This window comes from Balaenoptera physalus (assembly GCF_965194825.1).
Source record: "Balaenoptera physalus genome assembly, chromosome: 6".
Taxonomy (NCBI): domain Eukaryota; kingdom Metazoa; phylum Chordata; class Mammalia; order Artiodactyla; family Balaenopteridae; genus Balaenoptera; species Balaenoptera physalus.
This window is the reverse complement of record NC_138885.1, coordinates 22145706-22161271: the sequence shown is the minus strand read 5'-3', so window position 1 is coordinate 22161271 and position 15566 is coordinate 22145706. Positions and strand designations below refer to the sequence as shown.

At 37.7% G+C, this 15566-nt stretch overlaps 1 long non-coding RNA gene across 1 annotated transcript in view; it reads right to left on the bottom strand.

Moving 5' to 3' along the window:
- Positions 1 to 4310: 4310 nt before the first annotated feature.
- The window catches only part of LOC309663032, a 37698-nt gene continuing 26442 nt past the window's right edge, over positions 4311 to 15566 (bottom strand). The window contains exons 2-3 of the long non-coding RNA XR_014265080.1: positions 9316 to 9540; positions 4311 to 9261 (exon numbers count right to left, since the gene is read on the bottom strand). This is a non-coding gene — a long non-coding RNA (uncharacterized lncRNA). The remainder of the gene's footprint in view (positions 9262 to 9315; positions 9541 to 15566) is intronic.

Below are 15566 nucleotides of genomic sequence, written 5' to 3'. Positions count from 1 at the left end.
TTTGGCCAACAAAACAGGCGGGCAATGTAAATTAATACTACAAAGAGATATCACTTCGCACCAGTCAGAATGGCCAACCTCACAAACTGTAAAACCTGAAATGCAGGACAGGGCGTGGAGAAAAGGGAACCCTGACAAGCTGATGGTGGGAATGTAAGTTGCTAACAGCCACTCTGGAGAAGTGGGTGGTGATTCCTTAAAAATCTAAAAACCAGGGCTTCAGAGCATATGGCGCTTCCACTCCTGGGCCTGTATCTTGGAAAAAACGTAAATTGACAGGACCCAGGCACTCTAAAATTTATGCAGCCCTGTTTACAAGAGCCTCTACTCGGAAGCTACCTAAAAGTCCTTGGAAGGAAGAATGGATAAAGAAATTATGGTAGATATGTACAATGGAATATTACTCAGCCATGAAGTGAATGAAATAAGGCCATTTAGGGCCACTCAGAAGGACCTACATACATTCATACTAAGTGTCATAAATCAGGCAATGAAAAATATCATATGATATTACTTATCGGTGGAATCTAAAAATTGATAGAAAGGTACTATCTTACAACACAGAAACAGAGTCCCAGACTTAGAACACAAACTTATGGTTACCAAACTGGAAAGGTGTGTTGGAGGCATAAATCATGAGGTTGGAGTTAGTATATACATATTTACAGAGAGAAAACTTGTAATCAACATGGACCTGCTGTAGAGCACTTGGAACTCTTCTCAACACCCTTTAGTAACCTCAATGGGAAAATAATTCTAAAAAGAATATATAGTTATCTCTGTATAAATGAATCATGTTGGTGTATGTCAAAAATGAACACAACATGATAAATCAACTATATACTCCATTATAAATTTAAAATTAAGTTAAAGAAAAGAAAAATGATCACTAAATTTGTTTAGTCGCAGTGAACGTACTAGTGTCACATCCCTGGACACAGACACAATTTGGTCCCAAGGCTGGACTGTTGTGGGCCTGAGGACCTCGGGAGGATATGCCAGCTAATTCGCCCCCCTTGAACATGTAGTACCTGGTCCCCTCTGCATGGGATCACTATCTCCAGATCTAAGTGTGCCCTCACACTACTAAACCAGCCCTCTGACACCCAAAGGATGGTGGACTCTCTGGGCTGGATGACATTTGGAAAATCACCTGCTCTCAACATATCCTGGTGTTTGGGTTCCGACCTCCCGACTCCTTCGTAAGGGTCATCCCACTCTACAAGACAGCACCCTCAACAGGTGATTTTGCAGGGGTTTATACTTGTTCGGGGGATGAAGGGTAAGGGGGAAGAAGGAATGGGACAGAAGCCCTTACATGTTTAGTCAGGCACATTCTACTCTAATTTAATACCCAAGAACAGGACTTGCCCTACATCTAAGGTTGTGTCAGTAACCAGAGAGGGACAGTAGAAACCCTGCCGCCTTCTGTTTCCCATAACAACAATTCTAAAACTGGACCTTATATGCACTTCATATTCACAATGCCTGGGGAGCTGTAAATGACAACAGCCCTCAAAAAATGTCTTGGGGTAGGTAATCGAAGTAGACTTCAAAACAAGGCAACCTTTCAATAACCCTTTTTCAAGGGGTAAATCTTACTGACACTGTTCAAAAAAAAAAGCACATATGAAGATACTCACCATTGCTTTATGTTAGACAAATGCAAATCAGATGTACAAAGAAGTATCACCTGGAACCACTCAGAATAGCCACCATCACAATGTCTACAAACAAGAAATGCTTCAGAGGGTGTGGAAAAAAAGAGAAACCTACTACTTATTTTTTTTTTAATCTGCGTTGGGTCTTCGTTGCTGCGCGCGGCTTTTCTATAGTTGCAGCAAGCGGGGGCTTCTCATCATTGTGGTACGAAGCCTTCTCTTTGTGGTGGCTTCTCTTGTTGTGGAGCACAAGCTGTAGGCACACAGGCTTCAGTAGTTGTGGCTCGTGGGCTCTAGAGCGCAGACTGAGTAGTTGTGGTGCACGGGCTTACTTGTTCTGTGGCATGTGAGATCTTCCCGGGCCAGGGCTCCAACCTGTGTCCCCTGAACTGGCAGGCAGATTCTTAACCACTGCACCACCAATTCTATGCTATCGGTGGCAATGCCAATTGGTAACAGCCACTATGGAGCACAGAATGGAGGTTACCAGAGTAAGGGGAGGTGGGAGGGATAAATTGGAAATTGGGATTGACATATACACACCACTCTATATAAAAGAGATAACAAATAAGGGCTTACTGTATAGCACAGGGAACTCTACTCAATACTCTGTAATGACCTGTATGGGAAAGGAATCCAAAAAGGATTGGATATATGTATAACTACTTCACTGTGCTGTGCAGCAGAAAGTAACACAACATTGTAAATCAACTCTATTCCAAAAAAAATTGAAATTGAAGTGAAATGAAGTAAAATAAAATAAAATAGAGCTACCAGATGATCCAGCAAGTTCACTCCTGTGTGCATATCTGGAGGAAAGCATAAATCGAAAAGACACATCTTCCCCAATGTTCACTGCAACACTCTTTACAATAGCGAAGACATGGAAGCAACCAAAATGTCCATCAACATATGAATATAGGTAAAGAATATGTGATACATATATATATATAATGGAATATGACTCAGCCATAAAATAGAAGAAAATAATGCCAGTTGCAGTAACATGGATGGACCTAGAGATGATTGTACTAAGTGAAGTAAGTCAGACAGAGTAAGACAAATATTGGATGATATCACTTCTAGGTGGAAGCTAAAAATTGATACAAATGAACTAACTTACAAAACAGAGGCAGACTCACAGACTTGGAAAACAAATTTATGGTTACCAAAGGGGAGAGGTGGGGGGTAGGGATAAATCAGGAGTTTGGGGTAAACATACGAATACTACTATATATAACAGATAAGCAACAAGGACCTACTGTATAGCACAGGGAGCTCTACTCAGTATTCTGGGAATACCGTTATCAGAAAAGAATCTGATAAAGAATGAATATATGCATATGTGTAACTGAATCACTTGCTGTGCAGCTGAAATGAACACAACATTGTAAATCAACTATACTCCAATAAAATTTAAATTTCAAAATAAAGAAAATCACCTATATTTCAAAAGAAAAAAAAAGAATTCCCATCTCTTTATATGGCTTGATAGCTTACTTTTTTAGTGCTCAATATTATCCCATTCGCAGAATATATTAATACTATATCATTTCATTCACCTATTGGAGGACACCTTAGTTTCATTCACATTTTGGCAATATTGAATTAGGTGCTATAAATATCCATATGCAGGTTTTCCTCTGGAAGTATGTTTTAAACTACTTTCAGTAAATATCCATGAGAACACTTGACGGATTGTACAGTAAGGGAATGCTCAATATTCTAGCAAGTGTCAATCAGACTACCAAAGTAGCTGTATTATTTTTCATTTCCACCAATGACAAATGACATTTCCTATTGTTCCACATCTCCTACAGAATTTGTTCTTGTCATTGTTCACATTTTAGCCATTCTAAGTGTTACATAGTGGTATGGAATTGCATTTTTAATTTGCTTTTTCATGGCAGCATGTATTCTGGATTATTCTTCTGTATACTTATATGCATAGTGTCTATTTTCTTTGGTGAGGTGTCCATAAAGTATATTGGTCCACATTTTATTTAGGTTGCTTTCATTTTTTTCTACCCAATCTGTATTTGTTTTATTTATTTTCGTGCCTTATTGCATTAGCAAGGACTTGGAGTAAAATATGGAAAAGGCGTCATGAAAGGGGACATCCTTGCTTTTACCTGAACTTAGTGGAAAAGCTTCATGGTTTTGACCATTAATCATGATGTAAGATAAAAGTTTCCTGTAAATCTTTGTTATCAACTTGAGAAAGCTCCAGTCTATTTCTTTAACTGAGAGTTTTTATGAAGAATGGGTGTTAGATTTTTTCAAAGGTCTTCTGAATCTATTGATATGCTAATGATTGTCTTTAAGGTGTTGATATGATGGATATAATTATTTGATTCTAGAATGTTGAACCAGCCTTTCATACCTGGGATTATTTCCTCTCATTCATGATATAAAATTCTCTCAAAATATTGTTGGATTCGATTTGGTAATATTTTGTTGAGGATTTTTGCATTGATGTTCCTGAGAGATATTGGTTAGTTTTCTTTACTATTCATATGTTCTTCTAAGTTTGGATGTTGTGGATTTAGTGTCAGACATTCATTTGGGGAGATTCTCAGTCATTTTTAAAAAATATTTTCTGTTCTTTATTATCTTTATTCTCCTCCTGCTATACGCATTATGTATAGGTCACAGCATTTTTCATTGTTCCACAATTATTGATTACTCTGTTCTGTTGATTTCTTTCCTGCCCATTTTCTCTTTTCTTTTGAGATTTAAAGGTTTCTCCTGATATGTCTTCAAGCTCACAGATATTTCTCCTCAGCCAGCTCTTTGACTGCTAAAACAAAATACGAGAGACTTGGTATTTTATAAACAACAGAATATTTTTGTTTTCTTATAATTGCTGAGGCTGAAAAGTTCAAGAACAAGTAACCAGGGGCTTCCCTGGAGGTGCAGTGGTTAAGAATCTGCCTACCAATAAAGGGGAGAAGGGTTTGAGCCCTGGTCCAGGAAGATCCCACATGCCATGGAACAACTAAGCCCGTGCACCACAAATCCTGAGCCTGTGCTCTAGAGTCCACAGGCCACAACTACTGAGCCCGTGAGCCACAACTACTGAAACCCACATGCCTAGAGCCCGTGCTCCGCAACAAGAGAAGCCACTCAATGAGAAGCCCGCGCACTGCACCAAAGACCCAACACAGCCAAAAAATTAATTAATTAATTATCTAATTATTTTTTTTAAAAAAAGAACAAGTTGCCAGCTGATTTAGTGTCTGGCGAGGGACCAAGTTCTGGTTCATAATGTGGGTCTTCTCGCTCGGCAATGAAATCATGGAATGGGCATAAGATCTTCTGTGTGCTACATTTATTAGGTCACTAATCCCATGTTTGAGGTCTCTGACCTCATAACCTAATCACCTCCCAAAAGCCCCACCTCCTAATACCATCAACATGGGAGCTGGGTTTCAAAATTTTAAAATTAGAGGTACAAAATATTTACACCATAACAGGGACCACAGAGTTAACTGATTTTTCCTTTCATGTTAAAGGTTTGCACATTTATATTTATTATATAATCCCAAAACCCTTGTTTTTTTTTTATAAGATTCTTTTTCCGTATACGCCAGTACAGACCACTGAGTAGAGTTCCCTGTGCTATAAAGCAGGTCTTTATCAATACTTATCTATTTTATATATAGTAGTGTGTATAAGTCAGCCCCAATCTCCCAATTTATCCCTTCCCCACTTATCCCCTGGTAACCATAAGTTTGTTTTCTATATCCATGATTCTATGTCTGTTGTGTAAATAAGTTCATTTGTACCTTTTTTTTCTTTTTTAGATTCCTCATATAATCAATATCATATGATATCTGTCTTTCTGTGTCTGACTTGCTTCACTCAGTATAACAATCTCTAGGTCCATCCATGTTGCTACAAAACCCTTAATCGTTAAGGATAACTCTCAATTTTTCCCAGTATCATCAGCAATTCTTTCTGGCAGACACGTGATAACACTTTTTAAACAGGGATATTGAGACCAAGGCTCCTGACCTGCAAACAAACAAAACATCATTCATATAGTGAAAACTTTGCAAATCAAAGGATGAAAGCACTTGGTCTAAATCCCTTTGCACCCACTGCTGACAGAGGGCAGAGGAGTTTGACTCACTAATTTTCCTTACGTGCACTTCTTCCTAATGGGGTAGTCCATCTAAAACTTATAAGAAGTGGGGATGTATCATGGAACACACCAATCTCTACTACAGATTCTGAAGCAGCAAAAAAAAAAAAAAAAAAAAAACATGATGAATCCATCCAAAGGGTTCTGTCCTCATTGTTACAATAGTTTCCCTCACACTGTGAACCCTTTTCAAACCCTATCACTTGAACCTATTTTTATTTTTTTCAACAAAAATAATGTTAATCTGCAGTCAGACACTCCAGTAATATTACACTATCCCTTGTGCAAGTATGTAGGGATTTGAGGAGCTATGGGAGGCCACCATGAGAGGTTCCTAGAGTAATTAGGACATTTCATTTAATGTTGGTTCTTCTCCCTAAGATGTCTGCTATCCTCTTCTTTTTGTAGCTACTAGCATTGAGAAAGTGACCAAGATAAGGTCCTTCTCTTTTACTGCCCATGAATGCAACTGTGATTAACCCCACAGAACTTGGTGCTTCCAGAATCCCCTGAACCTACTGACCCTTCATGCATGGCATGACATAGATAAGGATGGTGACGTGTATCCTTGTATAGAGCATGTTATAAAATGTTTGACTCTTCCCTTCCTCATAATTCCAAAGAATAGATTTCTTTGGATTTCTGCTTAATGCTGCTGGAGTTGGTACATAAGTCGAGGGAGGTATCAGGGCACACCAAAAGAGAGGGTAACTGCACAGAAAATACAAGCAGGTACATTTCTGTGTAGTTTCAAGCAGCTTATTTGCTATGTCAACCATGGTGACATGTTGACCCTTCCTCTTTCTACTAGTAGTACAACAAACATAAAGGATATTTAGGCTGCTTGTTTTATCCCCACCTCTCACAATTGATCTGCATTAACATATAGGACAATGAAGGACCCTTTCTACCATCTTAACCAATATTTGAGAACTAGAAAATGTCCAGATTTTTCTGGGGTTTATTTTCATATTACCCAATCAGGCCTATGAAGGAATCTTACCTATTGTGTTTAATGAAGTCATATCTCTGACGGCATCCCATCATCAACAAAACTGGAAAGAAATTTGAAGGGTCTTCGATTTTACCATATTTGAAATAACAATATTTTAGCCTGACACGTTTTTGGATTTTAGAAAAAAATATTTTAAATGAGACAAAAAATCATTTTTATGACACAAAAAGACAGCAATAGTTTTATATTTTTATCCGTTCCACTTGCACACAAGTGTCTCATGGGGTTATGTAAAGCTCTCCTGTTGGGTGCTGTGCATGGTGCAAGTATGGATTAAAGCTTAGGAATCTTAAGCTTCAGTCACCTGAAACATTTAAATTAGGATGCAAGCAATCCTGTCCAACATTTGAAAAGAGCAAGACATTCTCTTTATTTTACTTGTTAGGTAATTAATCTGTCTTTTCCCCAAGGAGAGAAACAAGTGGCATCTTCCATCAATGTGTTGCACAAATATCTTTGAACAGAGAGTGCAAGCAGAGGCTGATACAGGATGTGAAAAAAAAAATGAGAGACCCTTGTGGCATTTTCTCCTAACTTATTGCAATCTCCCATTTAAAATGTGGGAATAATCAATCTTCTGAGGAAAAAGGCCCAAGGAAGGTTTTTGCTTCTGTGGAATAATGGGATTGCTAAAGATTTCAGGAGGCAAGACGAATTAGTGAGAATGACCATGAGAAATCAGAGAAAAGTCAGATCCATGGATGAAGTGATGTTTACCACTGTGAATCAATGAGAAGTAAGAGCAAATGAAAAGAAAGCTGATACAACATTTTCTGAATAAATGTAACCTTTCAGCTGTCATAGAAAAATTATTACTCACTATGATACAACATATTTAATTTAGAAAGTTAACTTAAATTTAAAGCTTAATAATTACATTTATTGAAGAAATGAAAACATATTTGTGGTTTAGAATAAATAATGTGTTCTGCTACAGGTAAGAAGACTACATAAATAAATAGAAATAAGACTAAATAAATAAAGAGGAAAATAACAAATTAGATGCTATTAACATTAAAAACTGACACTCATCTAAAGAAAGAGAAGGAGAGACAGAAAGAGAGAAGAACTCATCTCAAGCGTGTATTAAAAACTCCTAAATAAGAAGTCTTCAGATGTTAAAAAAAAAGGAAGTCTTCAATAAGAAGATAATGGAATAGCAAAATGGGGGAAATATACCAAAAGGTATTTCAAAGAAGAGAGTACAGAATGTTAAGTAAACATATGAAAAGATGCTTGGCTTCTTAGTAGTCAATTAAATGCAAAAGCGTGATACCTGGAATTATCATTCACCAACCAGAAAGTTCAAATGAAAATGACAGGTATTATCAAGTTTGACAAGAATGTGTATAATCCTTGAATCTCATTCACTACTGCTGAAGATGAAAAATCATACAAATGTTTTGAAAATATTTAGAAATATCTAAAAAGATAAACACAAGAAAGCTATGACTCAAAAATTTTACTACTACGTGTATACTGAACAATAATTAATACACACACCACCAAAGCTCAAATTCTAGAATTTATATACAGTGCTGTTCTCAATAGACACAAACTGAAAATCACTCATATTGTAATACACATTGGAATAAATTAATTAATAGTTAAATATTTACACTATGGAATCCTATGCAACAGTGGCAATGCATGATCACAACAACAGGCAACCATATAGGCATATTCACAAACAACATAAAATAAAAAAGCCCAATCCAAAAGTGATTTTACTGTGCCATAACATTTATATAAAATACAAAATACAGGTAAAGTTATCTTTTTGTTAGATACCAGAACAATATTAAACCTTAAGGGGAGTCACTAGAATGGGACCAGGGGGCCTCTGAGTATCTGGCAATTTTCTGTGTCTTTATCTAGAAGCTATGTTTAGAGTGTATTCAGATGCTGCATTTTCTGAAATTTGTCATTTCCTTACAAACCATGAATGTTTTTCGTTGTTTTTTATACATAACAAAAACTAAAAAAGATAGACCAGGGAAGGTAATTGTATTAGCACTTTAATATCCATGCTTTTCAAGGTGGAAGTGAAAAGTATTAAATACTTGACATTGTGATTACTTCTTAAAAGTAAGGTGAAAATTTGAGGTTAATAAATAAGACATACTTCTTCATATATAATCCTCAAAGAGGAGGGGTAGAAAGGAGTATTATTTTTTTTCTTTAATACAGAATCGTTAAGATAGAAAATAATGAAAACAGACTAGGTTTAAAAAAGAGCACACTGGTATTCCCTGGTGGCACAGTGGGTAAGAATTTGCCTGCCAATGCAGGGAACAGGGGTTCCATCCCTGGTCTGGGAAGATCCCACATGTCACAGAGCAACTAAGCCCGTGTGCCACAAGTACTGAGCCTGTGCTCTAGAGCCTGCAAGCAACAACTATTGAGCCTGCATGACACAACTACTGAAGCCCATGCACCTAGAGCCCATACTCCACAACAAGAAAAACCACCGCAAGGAGAAGCCCGTGCACCACAACGATGAGTAACCCCTGCTTCTCTAGTAACAACTGGAGAAACCCTGTGCAGCAACGAAGACCCAACACAACCAAAAATTTAAAAAATTAAATCTTTTGACTTCTGAGATGACTCACGTGGCTGTAGGTAAGAGGCCTCAGTTCCTTGCCACATGGATCTCTCCTTAGGGCTGCTTGAGTGTCCTCATGACATGGCAGCTGGCTTACCCCAGGATGAGTGATCTAGCAGAAACCAAAGCAGAAGCTGCAATGTCTTTTATAACTTTGGAAGCTGCACTTTGTCATTTCTGCAATTTCTTATTAGTTAAACAGTCAACCCTTTTCAAGTGCGAGGAGCCACACTGGTACATGAAGACTGGGAGATAATTAGGGGATAATTAGGTCCATCTTGGAGGCTGGCTACCAAAGTGGCTGACTAGCCAAAGTCTGAATTGTGTTTTCTTCACTTCTGGAGAGAAAATGGTCAGTGAACCTCATTGGTGGTCTTTGAGATGTACCAAAGCTACCTCTTGCTCTCACCCCCAGCTGTGTGGCTGACAGGGTCTTGGTGCTCCAGCCGGGTGTCAAGCCTGTGCCTCTGAGGTGGGAGAGCCGAGTTCAGGACATTGGTCTACCAGAGACCTCTGGCACCTTGTAATATCAAATGGCGAAAGCTCTCCCAGAGATATCCGTCTCAACGCTAAGACCCAGCTCCACTCAGAGACCAGCAAGATCCAGTGCTGGACATCCCATGCCAAACAACTAGCAAGACAGGAATGCAGGCCCACCCATTAGCAGAGAGGCTGCCGAAAATCACAATAAGGTCACAAACACCCCAAAACACACCACCAGATGCGGATCTGTCCACCAGAAAGACAAGATCCAGACACACCCACCAGAACACAGGCACCAGTCCCCTCCATCAGAAAGCCTACACAACCCACTGAACCAACCTTAGCCACTGGGGGCAGACACCAAATACAACAGGAACTACGAATCTGCAGCCTCTGAAAAGGAGACCCCAAACACAGTCCCCAAAGCCAAATGAGAAGACACAGAAACACACAGCAGATGAAGGAGCAAGGTAAAAACCCACCAGACCAAACAAATGTGGAGGAAATAGGCAGTCTACCTGAAAATGAATTCAGAGTAATGATAGTAAAGATGATCCCAAATCTTGGTACTGGAATGGAGAATAGACAAGAAACGTTTAACAAGGACCTAGAAGAACTAAAGAGCAAACAAACAATGATGAACAACACAATAAATGGAATTAAAAATTCTCTAGAAGGAAACAATAGCAGAATAACTGAGGCAGAAGAATGGATAAATGACCTGGAAGATAAAATAGTGGAAATAACTACTGCAAAGCAAAATAAAGAAAAAAGAATGAAAAGAATTGAGGACAATCTGAGACATCTCTGGGAAAACATTAAACGCACCAACATTCGAATATAGGGTTCCCAGAAGTAGAAGAGAAAAAGAAAGACACTGAGAAAATATTTAAAGAGATTATAGTTGAAAACTTCCCTAATATGGGAAAGGAAATCGTTAATCAAGTCCAGGAAGCGCAGGGAGTCCCATACAAGATAAACCCAAGGAGAAACATGCCAAAACATATATTAATCAAACTATCAAAAATTAAATACAAAGAAAAAATATTAAAAGCAGCAAGGGAAAAACAACAAATAACATACAAGGGAATCCCCGTAAGGTTAACAGCTGAACTTTCAGCAGAAACTCTGCAAGCCACAAGGGACTGGCAGGACATACTTAAAGTAATGAAAGGGGAAAAGCTACAACCAAGATTACTCGACCCACCAAGGATCTCGTTCAGATTCGACAGAGAAATTAAAACCTTTACAGACAAGCAAAAGCTAAGAGAATTCAGCACCACCAAACCCGTTTTACAACAAATGCTAAAGGAACTTCTCTAGGCAGGAAACACAAGAGAAGGAAAAGACCTACAATAAGAAACCCAAAACAATTAAGAAAATGGTAATAAGAACATACATATCAATAATTACCTTAAATGTAAATGGATTAAATGCTCCAACCAAAAGACATAGACTGGCTGAATGGATCCAAAAACACGACCGGTATGTATGTGGTCTACAAGAGACCCACTTCAGACATAGGGACACATACAGATGGAAAGTGAGGGGATGGAATAAGATATTCCATGCAAATGGAAATCAAAAGAAAGCTAGAGTAGCAATTCTCATATCAGACAAAAGAGACTTTAAAATAAAGACTATTACAGGAGACAAAGAAGGACACTACATAATGATCAAGGGATCAATACAAGAAGAAGCTATAACAATTGTATAATTTTATGCACCCAACATAGGAGCACCTCAATACATAAGGCAAATGCTAACAGCCATAAAAGGGGAAATCGACAGTAACACAATCATAGTAGGGGACTTTAGCACCCCTCTTTCACCAATGAACAGATCATCCACAATGAAAATAAATAAGGAAACACAAGCTTTAAATGATACATTAAACAAGATGGACTTAATTGATATTTATAGGACATTCCATCCAAAAACAACAGAATACACTTTTTCTCAAGTGCTCCTGGAACATTCTCCAGGATAGATCATATCTTGGGTCACAAATCAAGCCTTGGTAAATATAAGAAAATTGAAATCGTATCCAGTATCTTTTCCGACCACAATGCTATCAGACTAGATATCAATTACAGGAAAAAAATAAAAACACATGGACGCTCAACAATACACTACTTAATAACCAAGACATCACTGAAGAAATCAAAGAGGAAATAAAAAAATACCTAGAAACAAATGACAATGAAAACATGAAGACCCAAAACCTATGGGATGCAGCAAGAGCAGTTCTAAGAGAGAAGTTTATAGCAATACAATCCTACCTCAAGAAACAAGAAATATCTCAAATAAACAAGTTAACCTTACACCTAAAGCAATTAGAGAAAGAAAGAAAAAAAAAAACAAAGTCAGCAGAGGAAAGACATCATAAAGATCAGACCAGAAATAAATGAAAAAGAAATGAAGGAAACAACAGCAAAGATCAAAAAAACTAAAAGCTGGTTCTTTGAGAGGATAAACAAAATTGATAAACCATTAGCCAGACTCATCAAGAAAAAAAGGGAGACGACTCAAATCAATAGAATTACAAATGAAAAAGGAGAAGTAACAACTGACACTGCAGACATACACAGGATCATGAGAGATTACTGCAAGCAACTATATGCCAATAAAATGGACAACCTGGAAGAAATCGACAAATTCTTAGAAAAGCACAACCTTCCAAGACTGAACCAGGAAGAAATAGAAACTACAAACAAACCAATCCCAAGCACTGAACTTGAGACTGTGATTAAAAATCTTCCAACAAACAAAAGCCCAGGACCAGATGGCTTCACAGGCAAATTCTATCAAACATTTAGAGAAGAGTTAACACCTATCCTTCTCAAACTCTTCCAAAATATAGCAGAGGGAGGAACTCTCCCAAACTTATTCTATGAGACCACCATCTCCCTGACACCAAAACCAGACAAAGATGTCACAAAGAAAGAAAACTACAGGTCAATATCACTGATGAACATAGCTGCAAAAGTCCACTGCACAATACTAACAAACAGAATCCAACAGCGCCTTAAAAGGATCATACACCATGATCAAGTGCGGTTTATCCCAGGGATGCAAGGATTCTTCAATACATGCAAATCAATGTGATACACCATATTAAAAAACTGAAGGATAAAAACAATATGGTCATCTCAATAGATGCAGAAAATGCTTTTGACAATATTAAACACCCATTTATCATAAAAACCCTCCAGAAAGTAGGCATAGAGGGAACTTTCCTCAACATAATAAAGGCCATATATGACAAACCCACAGCCAGCATCGTTCTCAATGGTGAAAAAGTGAAACCATTTCCACTATGATCAGGAAAAAGACAAGGTTGCCCACTCTCACCACTATTATTCCACACACTTTTGGAATTTTTAGCTACAGCAATCAGAGAAGAAAAAGAAATAAAACGAATCCAAATCGGAAAAGAAGAAGTTAAGCTCTCACTGTTTGCAGATGTCATGATACTATACATAGAGAATCCTAAAGATGCTACCAGAAACCTACTAGAGTTAATCACTGAACTGGTAAGGTTGCAGGATACAAAATTAATGTACAGATATCTCTTTCATTCCTATACACTAAAGATGAAAATTCTGAAAGAGAAATTAGGGAAACACTCCCATTTACCACTGCAACACAAAGAATAAAATACCTAGGAATAAACCTACCTAAGGAGACAAAAGACGTTTACTCAACAAACTATAACACACTGATGAAAGAAATCAAAGATGACACAAACAGATACAGAGATATACCATGTTCTTGGATTGGAAGAATCAACATTGTGAAAATGACTCTACTACCCAAAGCAATCTACAGATTCAATGCAATCCCTATCAAACTACCAATGAAATTTTTCAGAGAACTAGAACAAAAAAATTTCACAATTTGTATGGAAACACAAAAGACCCTGAACAGCCAAAGCAATCTTGAGAAGAAAAACAGAGCTGGAGGAATCAGGCTCCCTGACTTCAGACAATACTACAAAGCTACAGTAGTCAAGACAGTATGGTACTGGCACAAAAACAGAAATATAGAGCAATGGAACAGGATAGAAAGCCCAGACATAAACCCATACACATATGGTCACCTTATTTTTGATAAAGGAGGCAAGAATATACAATGGAGAAATCACAGCCTCTTCAATAAGTGGTGCTGGGAAAACTGGACAGCTACCAGTAAAAGAATGAAATTAGAAGACTCCCTAACACCATACACAAAAATAAACTCAAAATGGATTAAAGACCTAAATGTAAGGCCAGACACTATCAAACTCTTAGAGGAAAACATAGGTAGAACACTCTATGACATCAATCATAGCAAGATCCTTTTTGACCCACCTCCTAGAAAACGGAAATTAAAAAGAAACAGAAACAAATGAGACCTAAGGAGACTTAAAAGCTTTTGCACAGCAAAGGAAAACGTAAACAAGACGAAAAGGCCACCCTCAGAATGGGAGAAAATATTTGCCAACGAAGCAGCTGACAAAGGATTAATCTCCAAACTTTACAAGCAGCCCATGCAGCTCAATATCAAAAAAAAAACGAACAACCCAATCCATAAATGGGCAGAAGACCTAAACAGACATTTCTCCAAAGAAGATATACAGATTGCCAACAAACACATGAAAGAATGCTCAACATCACTGATCATTAGAGAAATGCAAGTCGAAATTACAATGAGGTATCACCACACACAGGTAAGAATGGCCATCATCAAAAAAGTCTACAAACAATAAATGCTGCAGAGGTGTGGAAAAAAGGGAACCCTCTTGCACCATTGGTGGGAGTGTAAATTGATACAGCCACTATCGAGAACGGTATCGAGGTTCCTTAAAAAACTAAAAATAGAACTACCATATGACACAGCAATCCCACTACTGGGCATAAACCTGGAGAAAACCATAATTCAAAAAGAGTCATGTTCCACAATGTTCATTGCAGCTCTATGTGCAATAGCCAGAACATGGAAGCAACCTAAGTGTCCATCAACTGATGAATGGATAAAAAAGATGTTGCACATCTTCAATATAAAATGGAATATTACTCAGCCATAAAAAGAAATGAAATTGAGTTATTTGTAGTGAGATGGATGGACCTAGAGTCTGTCATACAGAGTGAAGTAAGTCAGAAAGAGAAAAACAAATACTGTATGCTAACACATATATGTGGAATCTAAAAAGAAAAGGAAAAGAAACGGTTGGGAAGAACCTAGGGACAGGACAGGAATAAAGACGCAGACATAGAGAATGGACTTGAGGACATGGGGAGGGGGAAGGGTAAGCTGGGACGAAGTGAGAGAGGGGCATGGACTTATATATACTACCAAATGTAAAATAGCTAGCTAGTAGGAAACAGCTGCATAGAAGAGGGAGATCAGCTCAGTGCTTTATGACCACTTAGAGGGGTGGGATAGGGAGGGCGGGAGGGAGACGCAACAGGGAGGAGATATGGGGATATATGGATATGTATAGCTGATTCACTTTGTTCTAAAGCAGAGACTAACACACCATTGTAAAGCAGTTATAGTCCATTAAAGATGTTAAAATTAAATAAATAAATAAATAAATAATTTATGGCCCCCCCTCCAAATTAAATCTTTTTTAAAAATAAATAAATAAAAAAGAGCACTCCATGACATGGA